Source organism: Dendrobates tinctorius, unplaced genomic scaffold (genome assembly GCF_039654945.1).
Source record: "Dendrobates tinctorius isolate UK_male_01 unplaced genomic scaffold, ASM3965494v1 ptg000156l, whole genome shotgun sequence".
Classification (NCBI taxonomy): domain Eukaryota; kingdom Metazoa; phylum Chordata; class Amphibia; order Anura; family Dendrobatidae; genus Dendrobates; species Dendrobates tinctorius.
Window position 1 is genome coordinate 25,100,115 of NW_027361823.1, and position 19,340 is coordinate 25,119,454.

A 19,340-nucleotide genomic window follows, 5' to 3' on the forward strand; every position below is an offset into this window, starting at 1 on the left:
ACTATGTGTATAGTTCATCAGGCCAATAACCTGAGTCACACAATGGTCTTACAGTGACAGTTAGAATATAATTAAAATTTAATCAGCAGAAAGTTTTGCACTTTAATTGAATGAAAACGTCTACTCTGAGAAGAGTGTTGGCAGAACGGTAGATAAAAGAGGCACTAACCTGAATATTTATCTATGTTTCTACTTGCAGCCAAGGAACTATACAACTAATATCTGTTTGGCCCTTACCTTTGAAAGATAAATATCTGTGAATTAGACACCCTGCAATCGTTAAGTTATCCACTTTTCCTTTGGATCAAAGATAGCTTGCAATTTTGGGAATGATGAAGAGGATCGGTGTAGTAGCAGGTAACCGTGCCCCCTTGGTGCACTTTCAGCCTCAGTAGCATAAAGATATAGGGCTCAGATACACTGCAGGATGGGCGGTATACAGTGGGCTGAGAGGAAATATGTACTGCATGAGGGGTTTGTATATTGGGAGCTGAGAGAACAGGTATAATAATAATAATTAATAATAATTTTTATTTATATAGCGCCAACATATTCCGCAGCACTTTACAATTAAGCGGGGACATGTACAGACAATAAATTCAATACAAGTTAAGACAATTCAAACAATGACATTAGGAGTGAGGTCCCTGCTCGCAAGCTTACAATCTACAAGGAAATGGGGGGACACAGTAGGTGAGAAATGCTTGTTAATTCAGGTCTGGCAATTATAATAGGGATTTTCATATAAAGCTGCATGATCCGGTCATCAGCCCGTGTGTTTAAGTGCAATAGACAAGTATCAAGTGCAGTTATGTGCATGAAGGGTGTGGAGACAGATGAATAGTAGGGTGCAGATTCAGAATAATATTTGGAAGGAGGGAACAGGGCAAAGTTAGCTTGCTGAGTAGTTGATGTGATAGGCTTCTTTGAAGAGATGGGTTTTCAAAGCGCGCTTGAATAGGTCAGGGCTAGGTATCAGTCTGATCGTCTGGGGAAGTGCATTCCAGAGAGCTGGAGCAGCACGAGAGAAGTCTTGGAGACGGAGGTGCGAGGTTCGGATTACGGGGGATGTTAGTCTTAGGTCATTTGTAGAACGGAGGGCACGTGTAGGGCGATAGACAGAGATGAGAGAGGAGATATAAGGCGGTGCAGAACAGTGGAGAGCTTTATGGGTGAGAGAGATGAGTTTATACTGGACCCTGTAGCGAATAGGTAGCCAGTGTAATGACTGGCATAAGATGGAGGCATCGGTGAAGCGGCTGGACAGAAATATGACCCTGGCTGCCGCATTCAAGATGGATTGGAGAGGAGAAAGTTTGGTAAGAGGGAGACCGATCAGAAGAGAGTTGCAGTAGTCCAGACGAGAATGAATAAGAGCGACAGTAAGAGTCTTAGCAGTTTCAAAGGTGAGAAAAGGTCGGATTCTGGAGATGTTTTTAAGATGCAGGTGACAAGAGCGACTGAGTGATCGGATGTAGGGAGTAAAGGAAAGTTCAGTGTCGAATATGACCCCAAGACAGCGGGCATGCTGCTTGGGAGTTATGGTTGAACCCTCCAGGGTTATTTCGATGTTAGGTAGAGTGAGGTTAGTAGAGGGGAGAAACACAAGAAGTTCAGTTTTAGAGAGATTTAGTTTCAGATAGAGGGAGGACATGATGCTAGAGACAGCAGACAGACAATCCTTGGTATTTTGAATTAGGGTAGGGGTGATGTCAGGGGAAGAAGTGTATAATTGGGTGTCATCAGCATAGAGATGATACTGGAACCCAAATCTGCTGATTGTTTGTCCAATAGGGGCAGTGTATAAAGAGAAGAGGAGGGGGCCTAGGACTGAGCCCTGCGGGACCCCGATAGTAAGGGGACGAGAAGAGGAAGAGGAGCCGGAAAAAGATACAGTGAAGGAGCGGTCAGAGAGGTAGGAGGAGAACCAGGAGAGGGCTGTGTCCTTGAGGCCTATAGAGTGGAGCATAGTGAGGAGGAGCTGGTGATCCACAGTGTCAAATGCGGCAGAGAGATCCAGGAGAATCAGCAGGGAGCAATGACCTTTCGATTTAGCTGTTATTAAATCATTAGAGACTTTAGTGAGGGCAGTTTCAGTAGAGTGTAAAGAGCGGAAACCAGATTGTAAGGGGTCGAGAAGAGAGTTATCCGAGAGATAGCGGATTAGACGGGAGTGGACCAGGCGTTCCAGGAGTTTAGAGATGAAGGGAAGGTTAGAGACAGGTCTGTAGTTAGCAGTGCAGTTCTGGTCCAGGGATGGCTTTTTAAGTAAAGGGGTTATGATGGCATGTTTAAATGAGGAGGGAAATATACCTGAAGAAAGAGAGAGGTTAAATATTTTAGTCAGGTGAGTGGTGACCACTGGTGAGAGAGACTGCAGGAGCTGTGAAGGAATAGGGTCACTGCTGCAGGTTGTAGGCCGAGCAGAAGTGAGGAGCTTGGAAACTTCTTCTTCTGAAACAGGCTCAAAGATGTCTAGTGAGCTTGAGGTGCGGCAGAGTATTCTGCAGGAGGAGGCTGTATGTAGAAGGGCTAAGAAGAAAAATATACTGCAGGGGCTCTGCATACAGGGGACAGAAAAGAGGAGATACTGCAAGATGGGGCTCTGTATAGAGGGGCTAAGATTAGTTGAACTGTGCTTGTTGCCTGGTGTTGAGAGATCGGTGATGTGAAACTGGTGATGCATATGAATATCTTTTGACATACACATCAATAAAGTGTCATTTGCAGTTTCACAAAAATTATCTGTCAGCAGCTGTCAACAAGCACAGCTCTATACTGCTATTGTGTAGAAGGGCAGGATAGTTGAGCTCTGCTAGTATTCAGCTGACAATACACACAGGCAAATACACTGATGCAGATGGCAGAAGATAAAATCGGACGGGCAGAGGATTGTTCAAGAACAGAGAGTACACAGAAACATCAGGTGAATTTTCTGATGTATTCTTCTGATGAAATCTCCAACATTCACGTAATGTGTAGCCACACAGTGGTATCACTCACTGAGCTATCGTTATAAAACAACAATACCTTGTGGTGCGTGTTGTATTTTTTTCATTGGCCAAAACTAGATACTGGGGAGGTACGGCCCCCATACAAATTGATGAATGACCGGTCGTTCGTTGGCGAGTAAAAAAAAAAAAAATCTCAGAAAACATTTTTTTCCGGCTGATATTATAGCTAGATGGTATTATTGTGCTGGAATTACCGTAGGTTTTTCCATTCTGCTATTCATTTTACAACATAGTTTGGAAGAGTTTGAGTTGATAGAGCCATAAAGTACATGTTATATGGCAGGTCATTCCTTAAAGCAAATAGACCTTTATAAAGGAATAAAATAATTGCTGTGAATGATAGTAAGGGTATTGTACTCAAAACACCAACATATACCTATTTCCCACAAAAAACAAATAGGCAATAATAATCCTAAACCATAGCACAAGACTATCACATTATTACTTAACCCCTTCATGACCTTGCAATTTTCCTTTTTTTTTTTTGCGTTTTCGTTTTTTCATCCCCTTATTCGAAGAGCCTTAACTTTTTTTTTATTTTTCCATGTCCATAGCTGTATGAGGGCTTGTTGTACTTTTGAATGACTCCATTCATTTTATCACGTGATGTGCTGGAAAGCGAAAAAAAAAAATCAAAGTGCGTTGAATTTGCAAAAAAGTGCAATTTCACAAATGTTTTTGGATTTTTTTTATTTACCTGGCAATATGATTGTCCAGGTCAGTATGAGTGTGCAGATGCCAAACATGTATTGTTCGTTTTTTTTTAAATTTAAGTGGTGAAAAATGTTTGGGAAATTTGTAAAAAAAAGTTTTTTTTGATTACGTCGCCATTTTCCAAGTTTTTTTTATTTTTTGGTTCTGGGTCTGAGTGAGGGCTTATTTTTTGTGCCCTGAGAGGACACTTTTACCAATACCATCTTGGGTTAGATACAATGTTTTGATCGCCTCTTATTGCGTTTACTAATCGTATTAATTTATTTGATGTTTTGATTGCACATTGCCAAATATGTGCTTTTTATTGTTTTATCTTTAATGGGGCAAAAGAGGCTGATTGGAACTTTTCTGTGTTTTTTTTCATATTTTTAAACACTTATTTTCTTACTTTTTACTGTATTTGTTAGTCCCTTAGGAGACTTGAAGTTGCGAGTGTCCAATTGCCTGTGCTAAACTTAGCAGCAGGATTAGATTCACAGAATTGATTTGTGTATAATAGGTTAGGAGCCGATACCTGTTGCAAACACGTTGTCCCCCATAAGTTATTAAGGTGGGGTTTTAAATCAGGAAAACAATTAAATATATAGCCTACAAAAAACACTTGGGAGTGTATTTATTTAAAATTAAAAATATGAAGTTTATTGAATTTACATCAAATTTTGCAATAATAATTATATGAAAAATTTGGAGGTTGAATCAGTGTTGACGTCAGAAGATAATAAAGTGTAATTGTGCAGGAAATATCAAAAAGTATCAGACATATAAATATATGCATTTAGAGAATCGCTACAGCTGGTTCAGTTGAAGCCTGACAAAACACTTAGTGACTGACATAAATAAATAAAGTCACATGCAAAAGAACATCAAACAAGGACCTTTGACAAAGCTCATGCGAAACACCTGTCAACACAGCCTTTTTCTCTCCCCGTTCCATGCAACACAATCATATTATGGGTAAGCTGAGCATATGATGTTCTTTTGCATGTGACTTTATTTGTAATATGTCAGTCTCCATTTTTCGTGATCTAGTGTTGGGTGAGGGCTTATTTTTTTGTGAGCCGATCTGACGTTTTTAATGACACCATCTTTGTGCAGATATGATCTTTTAATCGTAAGTTTACGCAGCTTAATGCAATGTTGTGGTGACGGAAAAAATGTAATTCTGGCGTTTTGACTTTTTCTCTTTTTACGCCTTTTACCGATCAGATTAATTCTTTTTACATATTGATAGATCGGGCGATTCTGAACGCGACAATATCAAATATGTGTATTTTTTTTCTTTATTGTTTTATTTTGAATGGAGGAATGGGGGGGTGATTTGAACTTTTATATATTTTTAGACTTTTTTAAAAAAAACATTTTTTTTTTTTTTACTTGCTTCAATATTCTCCATGGGAGACTAGAAGCTGCGATCATCCGATCGCTTGTGCTACACAGAGCCCTGCTCTATGTAGCTAAAGGGTCTGTCACACTAAGGAATATCGCTAGCAATATTATTATAACGTCACTGGTTTTTGTGACGTTATAGCGATATTGCTAGCGATATCGCTATGTCTGATACTTACCTCCGACCGGCTCCCCCGCTGACCATCGCTGATCGCGCGAGAACGGCCTGGACCGTTTCTCGTCGTCAGCTTCCTGCTGGGCTTCCTGCTGTGGAGACGAGCGACGCGTGGATGCGGGTGGGAGGACGTCTTCATCGCCTCGTCTGACAGGTAAGTAGCGACCGACCCCCGACCGCTGCGATGTTGCTGGTGAGATCTGCCTGTGTGGCAGCTCACTAGCGGCCACTTAGCGATGTACCAGCGATCCTGACCGCGTCATATCGCTGGTCGGGATAGCTGGTGCATCGCTAAGGCTAGTTTCACATTAGCGTTTATGGCCGCAGCGTCGGGCTGCGCACGGCCGCCGCTAAGCCCCACCCCCTGCCGCGCCTCCGCCGGTAGCTCCGCCTACAGACGCATGACGCTGCATGCGTCCTGCGTCCCCTATCTTTAGCACTGGGGATGCAGGCCGTGCGCAGTATGCATTTGGCGGCGCATGCGTCCTTTTGACGCTGCGCCGACCAGCGCCAAACTCAACAGGTTGCAATTTGGCGCGCTCGGTGCAGCGTCAAAAGGATGCATGCGCCGCCAAACGCATACTGCGCACGGCCTGCGTCCCCAGTGCTAAAGATAGGGGACACAGGATGCATGCAGCGTCATGCATCTGTTGGCGGAGCTACCGGCGGAGGAGCGGCAGGGGGCGGGGCTTAGCTGCAGCAGTGCGCAGCCCGACTCTGCGGCCGTAAACGGTAATGTGAAACTAGCCTAAGTGTCACAGTACCTTAAAATGATCACTTGCTATGAGCGCTGACCTCTGGGCGGCGCTCATAGCAATCTGGAAATGACAACTACAGGGGTCTGCTGCAGGCCCTGGGATGTCATGACAACCCATTGGCGACCCACGGTCATGTGACTCGGGAGACAATGAGCGGTATTAGTGACGTACTTCCAGTGCGAGCATGTTAAATGTCAGAGATCGATTAGTTAGAGCTGGAAGATTACCTGTCAGCTGATTCACGCTGCTTGCGCCCACGTCTAGTATATAGGAACCGTTCTGTGCTTTATGCCACCCATGGCTCAGGCAGCATGAATCAGCTGACAGGTCCCCTTGAAGATTTCTGTCAGTCAATAGTTTTTGTTGATAATATTTTTGGAGAGTATGTTTTGTAGATCTGTTTGCCAACAATACCACATCACAGACGTCTTGCAAAGTGTTACATATCTGGGATGGGAAATGTTCTCTTACCACAAAAAAGAAAGAAAAACACGCCATCTTCAGGAATTCCTCCGGCAAAGGCAGTGAATGAATTATTCTCATGCAGTCTTCTTCCTTGTTCTTTGTATGTGGGTAGCTGTAAGATGAAACAGTCTGTGAGCGACAGAAATAAGTAACAATATCCCGGACAGCAACTAGGGAAATTAGGAATTTGAATGGCGACGCACAGGCTCTGTTCACATGTCCTGTTGTGTTTTCCGTCTGTCTGTTCTAGTTCTCCTTGCAGGACGATTTTTTCATTCTGCAGATGGGCACTATGGAAATCAGAAGAGCCTCTCTGCCCTTGACATCGGACTGCACAGGATGCTCATTCTGTTTATATGTTTTGAATGTTGGGAACACACTAGTGATGAGCGAGTATACTCGTTGCTTGGGTTTTCCCGAGCATGCTCAAGTGAGCTCCGAGTATTTTGGCGTGCTCAGAGATTTAGTGTTTGTCGACACAGCTGCATTGTTTGCAGCTGCTAGACAGGCTGAAAACGTGTGGAATTCCTAACAAACAGGCAACCCCCACATGTATTCAGGCTGTCTAGCAGCCGCAAATCATGCAGCTGTGTCGACAAACACTAAATCTCCGAGCACGCCAAAATACTCGGAGCTCACCCGAGCATGCTCGGGAAAACCCAAGCAACGATGCTACTCGCATATCACTAGAACAGACAAATGGGAACTATAAATGGACATGTGGGCATCATGGTTGCTCAGTAGTTAGCATTGCAGCACTGGGGTCCTGAGTTCAAATCCCACTAAGGAGAACATCCGCCAGGAGTTTGTATGCTCTCCCGTGTTGGTGTGGGTTTCCTCTGGGTTCTTCCTCCCACACTCCAAATACATACTGATAGGCTGGCGAAGACTCAGAACCACAAAGTAAGACGACTTTATTCAACATCATGTTCATAAAATTACCAGTAAGGCTCTGTTCACATTTATTTATGTCACTCACTTATATACCACCATTAATTCCACAGCGCTTTACAGGCATTATCGGCACTGTCCCCAATGGGGCTTTTATGAATATGATGTAGAATAAAGTCCTCTTAGTTTATGGTTCTGAGTCTTCGCCAGAATAAGTCTTTTTAATTAGTAAAGTTGACCATAGACAGATAATAACCTTCTGTCATGATGAGTTGAGTAGGATGAAGAAGAAAAGCATCTCAATAGCTGCCTATCTTGAGAGAAGAAAAAAGCTGGACTGGTTAAATGGAGCCTATCGTCCATTTTTCTCCCAAAGGGAGACATTTTTAATCTACCATACATTAAATCATACTCAACTCTACCTCTGTACCTCCTGCTTGGTCCCAACAGACATATGACTGCTGCAGCCAGTCACTGACTGCACAGGTTGAGGTGACGCTTTGTGATCAGGCATTAGCTGCAGATGTCACTTGCCTGTTCAGGCCGAATCACAAGTATGAAGACTAGTGGAGGACCCAGCAGTGTAAGAAAGGCAGGCAGGGGCGTTAGTAAGGTGAATCTTGGTTACTTAATTATTTTGCAACCTTCCCAGTTATTTTTGTTTTAGAAAAAAAATCAGAGATGGACAGCTCATTTAACCTGCCCCCGAGAAAGTACTTCATGTCCACCTCTATTTAGCCTCTATAAGGCCATGTTCACACGTTCAGTATTTCACATCAGTATTTGTAAGCCAAAACCAGGAGTGGGTGATAAATACAGAAGTGGTGACGTGTCCCTATTATACTTTTCCTCTGATTGTTCCACTCCAGATTTTGCCTTCCAAATACTGAGGTAAAATACTGACCAAATACCGACTGTGTGAACGTGGCCATATGAGAATGTGAGCCTATGGGAACATTCAACATTCACACATCCATATGTCGTCCGTGTTTAACGTTGCAAAGTATAGAAAAAGCTTTGGGGTATGTGCACACTTTGCAGATTCTACTGCGGATCCGCAACAGAATTTGCTATGTTGTACAGTACCATTAAAGTGAACCTAAAACAAAAAACGCTGCGGGTTCATTTCCACAGCATGTCAATTCTTTTGTGTGGATCCGCAGCCTTTTGACACCAGCTTCATAATAGGAATCCGCAGGTGCCAAAATGCAAGAGAAAACCACACAAAATCCGCACTAAATCTGCAGGTTAAATGCAGGTCATTTTACCTGCAGATTTAGCCAAATCCGCGCGGAAAAATCCGCAGGGTGATCCGCACCGTGTGCACATACCCTTGTACTCTCTTTCTTTATACAAACTGGAAAAACACTGATGGTAAAAACGGACACACTGATGACACACCGATCTAACACACCGGTGATGACACACTGATCTAACACACCGGTGAGGACACACTGATCTAACACACCGGTGATGACACACCGATCTAACACACCGGTGGTGACACACTGATCTAACACACCGGTGAGGACACACTGATCTAACACACCGGTGAGGACACACTGATCTAACACACCGGTGATGACACACTGATCTAACACACCGGTGGTGACACACTGATCTAACACACCGGTGGTGACACACTGATCTAACACACCGGTGGTGACACACTGATCTAACACACCGGTGATGACACACTGATCTAACACACCGGTGGTGACACACTGATCTAACACACCGGTGAGGACACACTGATCTAACACACCGGTGGTGACACACTGATCTAACACACCGGTGAGGACACACTGATCTAACACACCGGTGAGGACACACTGATCTAACACACCGGTGAGGACACACTGATCTAACACACCGGTGGTGACACACTGATCTAACACACCGGTGGTGACACACTGATCTAACACACCGGTGGTGACACACTGATCTAACACACCGGTGATGACACACTGATCTAACACACCGGTGAGGACACACTGATCTAACACACCGGTGATGACACACTGATCTAACACACCGGTGGTGACACACTGATCTAACACACCGGTGGTGACACACTGATCTAACACACCGGTGGTGACACACTGATCTAACACACCGGTGATGACACACTGATCTAACACACCGGTGAGGACACACTGATCTAACACACCGGTGATGACACACTGATCTAACACACCGGTGGTGACACACTGATCTAACACACCGGTGGTGACACACTGATCTAACACACCGGTGGTGACACACTGATCTAACACACCGGTGATGACACACTGATCTAACACACCGGTGAGGACACACTGATCTAACACACCGGTGGTGACACACTGATCTAACACACCGGTGATGACACACTGATCTAACACACCGGTGAGGACACACTGATCTAACACACCGGTGATGACACACCGATCTAACACACCGGTGGTGACACACTGATCTAACACACCGGTGAGGACACACTGATCTAACACACCGGTGGTGACACACTGATCTAACACACCGGTGATGACACACTGATCTAACACACCGGTGAGGACACACTGATCTAACACACCGTGATGACATACTGATCTAACACACCGGTGAGGACACACTGATCTAACACACCGGTGGTGACACACTGATCTAACACACCGGTGATGACACACTGATCTAACACACCGGTGAGGACACACTGATCTAACACACCGGTGATGACACACTGATCTAACACACCGGTGAGGACACGCTGATCTAACACACCGGTGATGACACACTGATCTAACACACCGGTGATGACACACTGATCTAACACACCGGTGATGACACACTGATCTAACACACCGGTGAGGACACACTGATCTAACACACCGGTGATGACACACTGATCTAACACACCGGTGATGACACACTGATCTAACACACCGGTGAGGACACACTGATCTAACACACCGGTGATGACACACTGATCTAACACACCGGTGATGACACACTGATCTAACACACCGGTGAGGACACACTGATCTAACACACCGGTGAGGACACACTGATCTAACACACCGGTGAGGACACGCTGATCTAACACACCGGTGATGACACACTGATCTAACACACCGGTGATGACACACTGATCTAACACACCGGTGATGACACACTGATCTAACACACCGGTGATGACACTGGTACTGTTTTTTCACGTACATGTTTAAGCACAGATGTGTGAAGGAGCCCTTCTTAGAATATGGACACCTTCAAGGGCAGCTTTTTTCCTGTACTTACTTCCTTCTGCTTTGAGCTAAAAATAATCATTTCAATTGGGTTTCATTATAAATGTTGCACCATTTGCCTTTCAAGGCCATTTTTTCCTCTTCCCATTGCTAGTTGCAGAATGGGATTAACTGAGAATCTGTCAGTGAGCTCATTCGGTGACGAAGTTTGAAACTCTTTTATCTATCTTTTTCTAAGCTCCTCACAGCTGACTTATGATGACAAACTACATCAAGGTAAAGCTGGGCAGGTGCAGACGAGCGTATAGTCTCTCATCCAAGAGATTCGGGACGTTTATGCAAATCACACTCTGATCAAACTCGATCAGAATTTGATCACATCATTATTAGATTCTCGCGGATGAGGAAAAGATGAAGAAAAAAAAATGTATACATCTTTTTGTTTTGGTTAGCATGTGGAAATCAGATTGCACTCAGATGACATTCGAGTGCAGTCCGATTGGTTTCCACGGACTCATTGACTTACGTGGCTGACTGCAATCCGAGCATTGGTCAAACTCGAGCATGCTGCAATTTTTTTCCTTGGACAGACTCAATCCGAAGAAAAAAAACGACATGTGCACAGCCCTATAGATTAACATTAGTCAGGGTTGGTTCCTATGTTTTGTCGGAACGCACTTGGACCGAAAATCCGCTCGTCTGCACCTGCTCAAAGATTGATAATAGAGTTACAAATTCTGTGTCAGAATGTGCTCACTGACAGATTGTCAGTTAACTCACTCTTCAGCCAGAAATAGATAGTGTAACGCAGAGGGTAGACAAAAAATAAATTTAAATTAAAATTTGTTTTTTAGCCCCAAACACATGCATTAAAGTAGAACAAAAATACCCCCGAAGGTGTCCGTATCCCTTGCGTTATATTTACTTAAAAGGGGCTGCAGTTTTAGAAACTTTTGGAAATGTTACTTGTTTCTGGAAGTTAAAGCAAACCCCTCTGTACTTTCTGAGGAATGTGCACAGTTTGTTACATTTTGATAACAGACATCTAAATTAAGAACTGTATGTTTGGTATTGTAAAAACTGTACATGGAAGACGCCCAGACATGATTCCAGCACATGTGCAGAAGTTGTCTCACATTCCTATCGGAGAGTTCTATACTACTTCCTTTACAGAACTCGGGCGTAAGTCTGATGTTTCACCGTGATTACGTTTCTTGCTATTACAGCAAAGACGTGAGACTGGAAAGGCGCCAACTCCAGAGCGAGCCAAGGCCATCCCATAAATGCAGAAGAAATTGATCTACGACTTGCTTTTCTCTAGAGATACAGATGTTTAAAGAGAAGATATTATTAGAAAATATAGTCAGACGCTGGAGCCTTCCTCGGTGCAGTCTGCTGGTCATACACGTCATGTATGTTCTCGTGCCTGCCTTTTTTATTATCACTGAATATAGCTTCGTTTCTACCGTTAGGCGGGCCTGATGACGAGACTTGAAATAATCATTCACTGTGCTATCAGTAGCGCCATAGTGGCAGCCCAACATTTTTATTTTAAGGCTGGGGTCAGACTTGCGAGAAACTTGGACGAGTCTCATACGTCAATACCCGGCACTGCCGCCGGCACTTGGATCAGAGCGTTCAGCTGCATAGAAATACATGCCGATCCGAGTGCCGGCGGCAGTGCCGGGTATTAACGTGCGAGACTCGTCCGAGTTTCTCGCAAGTCTGACCCCAGCCTTAGATAAACAATGGTATGGATAAAGAAGAGACATGTATGTTTCGTAATACTTTTAATTTTGGGGGGGAAATAAGCCCCGCTCATCGGACCGGACTGAGCATGTTTACATACACCGCAGGAGGAATAAAAACAGTATTTATGTATCATTGGTGGGGAGTCAAGGGGTATAAAAAGTACTTGGATAATGCAGAGCTGACACTAAATTGAATGATATTTTTACATGATATGCTACAAAAGTGGTGAGATATTCCCTTTAAGGCTGTGTGCACACGATGCAGATTTGCAGCGGATCCGCAGCGGATTTTACGGCGCAGAAACGTTGCATATCCGCATTGTGATGTACAGTAGCCTTAAAATAAAAAAAAAAAAAACGCTGTGCAGACGCTGCGGATTTTTCCGCGCGGTTTTCCTGCGGTACAAAATCCGCAGCATGTTACTACTTTTGTGCGGTTTTCCACCTCCCCTGTGTCCAAATCCGCAGGGGGAAAACCGTGAAGGAAAACCGCACAAAAAACGCATGAAAAATGGAAGAAATCCGCTGGAAAAATGCAGGTCATTTGGCCTGCGGATTTCTTCCATCCACAGGGCTAAAAAGACCGTCTGCACTCAGCCTGAATGGCCAGTGTGAACATGCTCCAACACGTTGCATGTATACTAACTTACACTCTAGTTGATTTCTTTTGGCTTCGCTTTAATTTCCTGCACCCGAGGGCTTTCTTTAAGCTGGACATTACATTTATATAGCTACCCATTGCTGGGTGTCAGTAGTTGGACCCTGGTCCTGCTCGACCCTTATTCACATTGAGGTTATTTTTACACATGATAAAGTTTTATTACAAGAGGTTTGGACTGTCCCTACTTGGCTTTCGTGGGATGGCTTTAAAGCTTTTCTAAAAATAAAAAACAGTGTTTACTAAGTACCTTATGTTATTTACGGTATATGCACTATTGCTTTTTACTTACTTATAGCAGGGTACATGTTCGTTTTGTTTCTATCTCAGGTGGGTTTGTTTGTTTATGGCCAGTGTGAACATGCTCCTACACGTTGCACGTATACCAACTTATACTCCAGTTAATTTCTTTCAATTTAGCTTTTAATATACTGGAATTAAAAATTCCCAATCCTTCTCTAAATACACTAACTGCTTTTCTATTTTTTTCACTTCCTTTTTGATGATGCTCCTTTTGAGAATCCCAGTGCATATTTGGATTCTCAGATGAAGCGTCATCAGGGGGCAGAGGGTGCAGACTAGCTACTGCCGCAGTCGCTGCCCTCTCTCTGAAATGAAACGTCATCAGTAATGCTCATTTCAGGGGCTGGGCTAGTCCCTGCACTCTGTGCGACGTGCACAATGACAGCGCACTCTCTTATGCCGGCACAGATCTGCAGTAATGAGCTGCCAACAGAGCACTTTGTCAGAATGCCAGCATGCGTCACCCCAAAAGTGACATCATTGGTCTCTGCATGCTGGGTATTCTGACAAAGCTCTTCGTTTCCAGCTCATTACTACTGATCTGAGTCGGTGACAGAAAGTGTGCTGTAATTGCGCACATCGCACAGTGACAGAGCGGTGAGTAACCCAGCCTCTGGAATGAGCGTCAATGATGGCGCTTTGGTTCAGAGAGAGGGCAGGGACAGTGACCACAGGCTCTGCCACGTGATGATGCTTCATTTGAGTATCCCAGCATGCACAGAGATTCTCAAACAAAGCGTCATCAAAAGGTGAAAACAAAATAGGCAAGCAGTTAAATAGTAACGTGAGGGAAGGATAGGCAATTTTTAATTCAAGTATTTTAGAAAATTATATAGATTATGCCTTTAAATATGCAGTATTGGGTTAAAAGAGGAAAATTACTTTGGACTTAGGACCACCCTTTTAAAGCTTATAAGGGTTGTCTGTCAGTGCTCTCTTCTAATAATAAGGCTGGTGCACACAATGTCATCAATGACGCTCGATTACCGACACAGAAGTGTACAGACCTGGACAACCACTCAACAGTGAAAGTCAGAAACCTACATGTGAAGGAAAAACACAAAGGTAATCTAAGAAAAGATGACACAGAGAGTGAATTAGACACACCCTATTGATTATGGGTGTCATTATACATATGTAATTGCATGAAATTAGTCTTTTAAATTTGAAACCCAATCTATTAATCTAATTTTGACCAGTCCTTCATAAATAAGTGAACTGGTCATTTACTGCATTAATGGATTCATACAGCTTCCTTTGAGTTCAACCAGCATATTTAGAGAAAACTGTAGCTTTGGAAAATTGGAATATTACAAAACAACTACCGGTATCTATTCTATTATTTCTAAACACTGTTTTTCGGTGATTCCTTTGAATCCCCGTTCATACTGCACCCAAACACACACAAATGATACACCATTTGAAAAGTAAACTTGCCCCCTTCAGCAAGAAAATAGCCAAACAAACCACACATCAACGATTTGATCACAAAATACAGATTAAACATTAATTTTCATAAACTTGCAGTAAGGAAAAGTGACCTGCAGGTGGCACCACAGTACCCCAAAGCACACTACCAACACATTTGTAAACATGCACTGCTTTTTCGCTCATTACTTTGCCCCACACCCACACGATACACCATTTGAAAGGTAAACTTGCTCCCTTCAGCAAGAAAACAGCCGAACAAACCGCACATTCATGATTTTATCACTAAATACAGTTTAAACATTGATTTTCATAAACCTGTAGAAAGACAGAATGACCTGCAGGTGGCACCTCAACCGGAAAACATTTTTTGGCCTCTACTTATCAAAACAATTTATTGTATAACCAATCTACATATATAAATACCTGTCTGCGTTCATCAGCTCATGAAATACATTTACATTTGACCAGCTTGCTTTTTCTGAAATTGCTTGCGCCCCCGATGACCAATGTGCGAAAATTTCGCACGGGCCAAGCTAGTATAAAGTATAAGCGGACAGCATAATATATGGCATTGTATAGAGCAAGGTAGACGAAAGGACCATGAAGATCCTGGTGACAAGGTTCAAAAGGTGGTATCCCTTCTGTATCTGACTACACAGCATGTGGACGAGGTGCACGAGTTGCATGTTCCCCTTGACCACATGTAACAAAGTCCGATACACAGGACACATCACCCATAGTGCCTTCTCACCAGAACCCTCAGTCATAATCCTTTGTTGAGCCCTATTCCATAACAGATGAAAGGTCTTCAACCCAAAACTTTTCTTACAAGAAAAAATATTTTTGTATGCAATGTTTTGTTCTGACTATGGAAAATCAAAATTATTTGAGGCAAAGTTAGAGTCCTGATCTATCTACCTCTATATGTTCTAATATTTCAATGAGCAAGTGGTCCACTCCATTGGAACGTGCACCCACATCTTACAAGGAACGATTAGCAGTTGTACTGTCTGGATTTTTTTGTAAGCCTAAGGGCCCCGTCACACACAGGGATATCGTTGATTTTGTGACGCATCAGCGATCTCTCCAGCGATATCGCTGTGTGTGACATCCATCAGCGACCGGCCCCCCTGCCAGGTATCGCTGATCGTGCACGATCGTCCTGGGCCATTTTTTGATCGTTGGTCTCCCTCTGGCCAGCACGCTTCGCTGCGTGTGGCAGCGAGACACCAGCGATCAGCGTCACTGGACGCTGGTTTCCAACGTAAACGTCGGGTAACTAAGAGCCGCGCGGCTCTTGGATACCCGCTGTTTACCCTAGATACCAGCGCACGCTGGTATCTTTGGTAAACAGCGGGTATCCAAGAGCTGCGTGGCTCGTAGATACCCGCTGTTTACATTGGAAACCAGCTTGCTCGCTGGTCCTGATCGCTGGAGGGGCTGTCTATGTGACAGCTCACCAGCGATCAGCCTAACGATGTCCCAGCGATGCCATCATGTCGGATCGTTGGTGGGATCGCTGGGACATCGTTGTGTGTAACGGGGCCTCACTAAGGCTAGTTTCACATTTGCGCTTTTGAGCTACCGGCGGAGGCGTGGCAGGGGGCGGGGCTTAGCGGCGACCGTGCGCAGGCCGTCGCTGCGCTCAAAAGTGCAAATGTGAAACTAGCCTAACACATCCAAGTGACACGTCTATGTGGTGTCTGTTTTTTTTCCTTTTTTTCTCCAACAGCACTATATATATATATATATATATATATATATATATATATACACACACACACACTGTATATAGAGTTATTGAGTATATAGAGTTATTGAGTATGACTATCGACCATTCAAGTTTATGAGGATCCATTTAACCCTTCCGATTTCTTGCCGTTATGCAACTGGGTCTCACGGATCTGTTTTTTTAGTGATAGATTTTAATAAAAATATTATTTTCTAGGATTCTATTTATTGGGATGAGAACAAATACCCCTCTTCAATAAAAGAAAAATGGATAAGAAAAAAAAAAGGTGCAACGTTGATACCACACAAATGCACTTAGGATGGCGCCTGAGAAAAAGTGGCCCATTTGTCACACGTGGCAAAATTCACACAAATGGGTTATTATAGCCTAATATATGATTGTACAGAGTATAAAAAGCCCTTTTATCTAGGGGTGTGTGTGTGTGTGTGTGTCCGGGATTGGCATCCACACCGTCGCAGCTACAGCCACAAAATTTGGCACAGTCACATGTCTGGACCCCGAGAGCATCATAGGCTATGTTGTGAGGCGAAATTTTAACCCCGCACGTTCCAATTCACCAAACAATTTTGCCCCTATCTACATAATGGGGAAAAAGTGAAAGGAAAAGTGTTGGAGGCAAATTGACAGCTGCCAGATGTGAACAAGGGGGACTTCAAGAATGAGAGCGATGGCGCCAAAGAGTATATATTGTACAGTTGCTAAGGTGGGGCCCTGACATGGGATACGAACACACACAAAATGCGCCACACACTACCATGTGCTTCAACACATATACCCTCAGCACACATTTCACCACACATACACCAACTTCGCCACATAAAAGTCGAAACGCAAAAGTCGCCACTCAAAACTCGCCACGCTGTCCCAGAGCTGTTTAAAAGATGAAAAATGAGCTGTGATTGGTTGCTATCAGCAACAGTTTTCTTTGTAGACAGTTGTGGTAACTGAGGCCTATTATTCTTATCATTTCTATGGTGTTATCGTCCTTCTGTAAAGCTGGAAATAACACAATTTATTACCGTGCCAACACAGACCACCCTCTGACACAGACTGCAGGGGGAGCCCAGTATCACACAGGATAGGATTAGATACACAGCTCAGCAGTCAGTATCACACAGAATAGGATTAGATACACGGCTCAGCAGTCAGTATCACACAGGATAGGATTAGATGCACGGTGCAATATAATCATTATAATTTGTTATAACTAACCACAGTTGGTTACTATGCCCAGGCAATGCCGGGCTCTTCAGCTAGTATGTAATAAAAAAAGGGCTTTGTCATATTAAACAAGTAGGCAAAAAGCTCCCCCTGTACAATAAGTTGTGTTAGGCATCCTGCCAGGGGATGTGCCAGGTGATGCCCTGTCAGCAATTTTCTTCGAGGCTGTTCTGAGCGATGCTCATTGGTGGAGAGTCACCAGCATGCTGTTATTCTGAAAGCTCTGTGGATGTGCTCTGCTCACAGCTGTCTGCACCACAAGAACACATTACCAAAACTTTTTTGACAATTTCCAACTTTTCTTGCCTTATCCTATATAATCAGGTCTTTCTAATCTCATTTGGCTGCAGTCATAAACACGTAAGCTACTTACATATGTGAAATAAACTACAAAATCAGCCCAATCTGATTCCAGGACAGTATCAGCTGCTTCATAGAAAGCCCATTTGCACCCTGAGAACTATTACACAGCTGTTATATAAAACACTGAGTGTAAAATCATTGAGCCGTCAGCAACAAATGAACCCATTGAGATGCAGTTTGCCTAGAGAATGCTTGTAGAAGCCATACCTGGTGTAAGGAGTCACAGAAATCTCTCCGGCAGCCACCGTCTGACTCTATATCACCTGGATCATGGGTTTACAATACCTCACCTATACAAGCTTTTACTCGGTCCAGACCCGGCCCCTAAAGAGGTTGTCACACCTACAGCACACCTACAATTTCATTTTCTATTGCAACACAGTGTAAACACAACTGGCTTAGTACACCTTATCAGGGTCAGTAGACTGAGCTCCAGAGTAGAGTCTCTGCAAACAAGCAGCCTGGTTTGTCACCTGGTGTGATCTGCTCGGGCGAAGCACCTTCTGATCAATACATGTGCTTATGTCCAGCAGTTTCGCCAGAGGGAAATTTTTACCTTTTCTGCAAATGACTGCATGAAATATATATACAGGGTGGTCCAAAAGTAGGTGGACAGAAAATAATAACATTTATTTTGATTTACATACAGTATAAAATTATTTTTACTAACACAAGCATAACATTGACAATTAAGTTTTGTTCTGAACAATAATACAAAAGCCCTTAAATTTTATCAACGCAGGTGCTCAAACTGTTTTCCATCACAATTTGCACAGCTTTGAAGTCTGCCTCTTACGCTTCGACAAACATTTTTGCTCAAGTCTCTTTGGGTATTAATTTCTTGAAATGCATCTCTTATGTAATTTTTCAAATCACTGACACTTTTTGGTTTTCGACTATAAACTTTGTCATCGAGTACTCCCCAAAAGAAAAAATCCATTGGGGTCAAGTCTGGTGAACGTGCCGGCCAATTAAAGGGAATCTGTCACCCCTTTTTTGAGATATCCTATAATGATATAATTCAATTGTGTGTCACATAAGGATTCTCTTAGTACTTTTGCTTCCCTCTGACCCCGCACCTTACATGCATAAATACCTTTTTTATGTCGGTTCAGATGTATGTAAACAGCCGCAATCCGGTCCGATGGGCGGGGCTTATTCAGCTGCTCCCCGCTCCCTGTCTTGCTCTACGCAAGAAGAAATGCATAGTTCTGTACATCAACCGAAAAT

At 43.5% G+C, this 19,340-nt stretch overlaps 1 protein-coding gene across 3 annotated transcripts in view; it reads right to left on the bottom strand.

The window, feature by feature from the left end:
* RHOBTB1 (Rho related BTB domain containing 1) overlaps positions 1–18,468 on the bottom strand; it is a 95,288-nt gene extending 76,820 nt beyond the window's left edge. For all 3 annotated transcript variants that reach the window (XR_012220632.1, XR_012220631.1, XM_073548288.1), the window contains exons 1-2: positions 18,318–18,468; positions 6,519–6,624 (exon numbers count right to left, since the gene is read on the bottom strand). The gene's annotated coding sequence lies outside the window, so the exon portion shown is untranslated. The remainder of the gene's footprint in view (positions 1–6,518; positions 6,625–18,317) is intronic.
* Between the last annotated feature and the right edge of the window lie 872 nt (positions 18,469–19,340).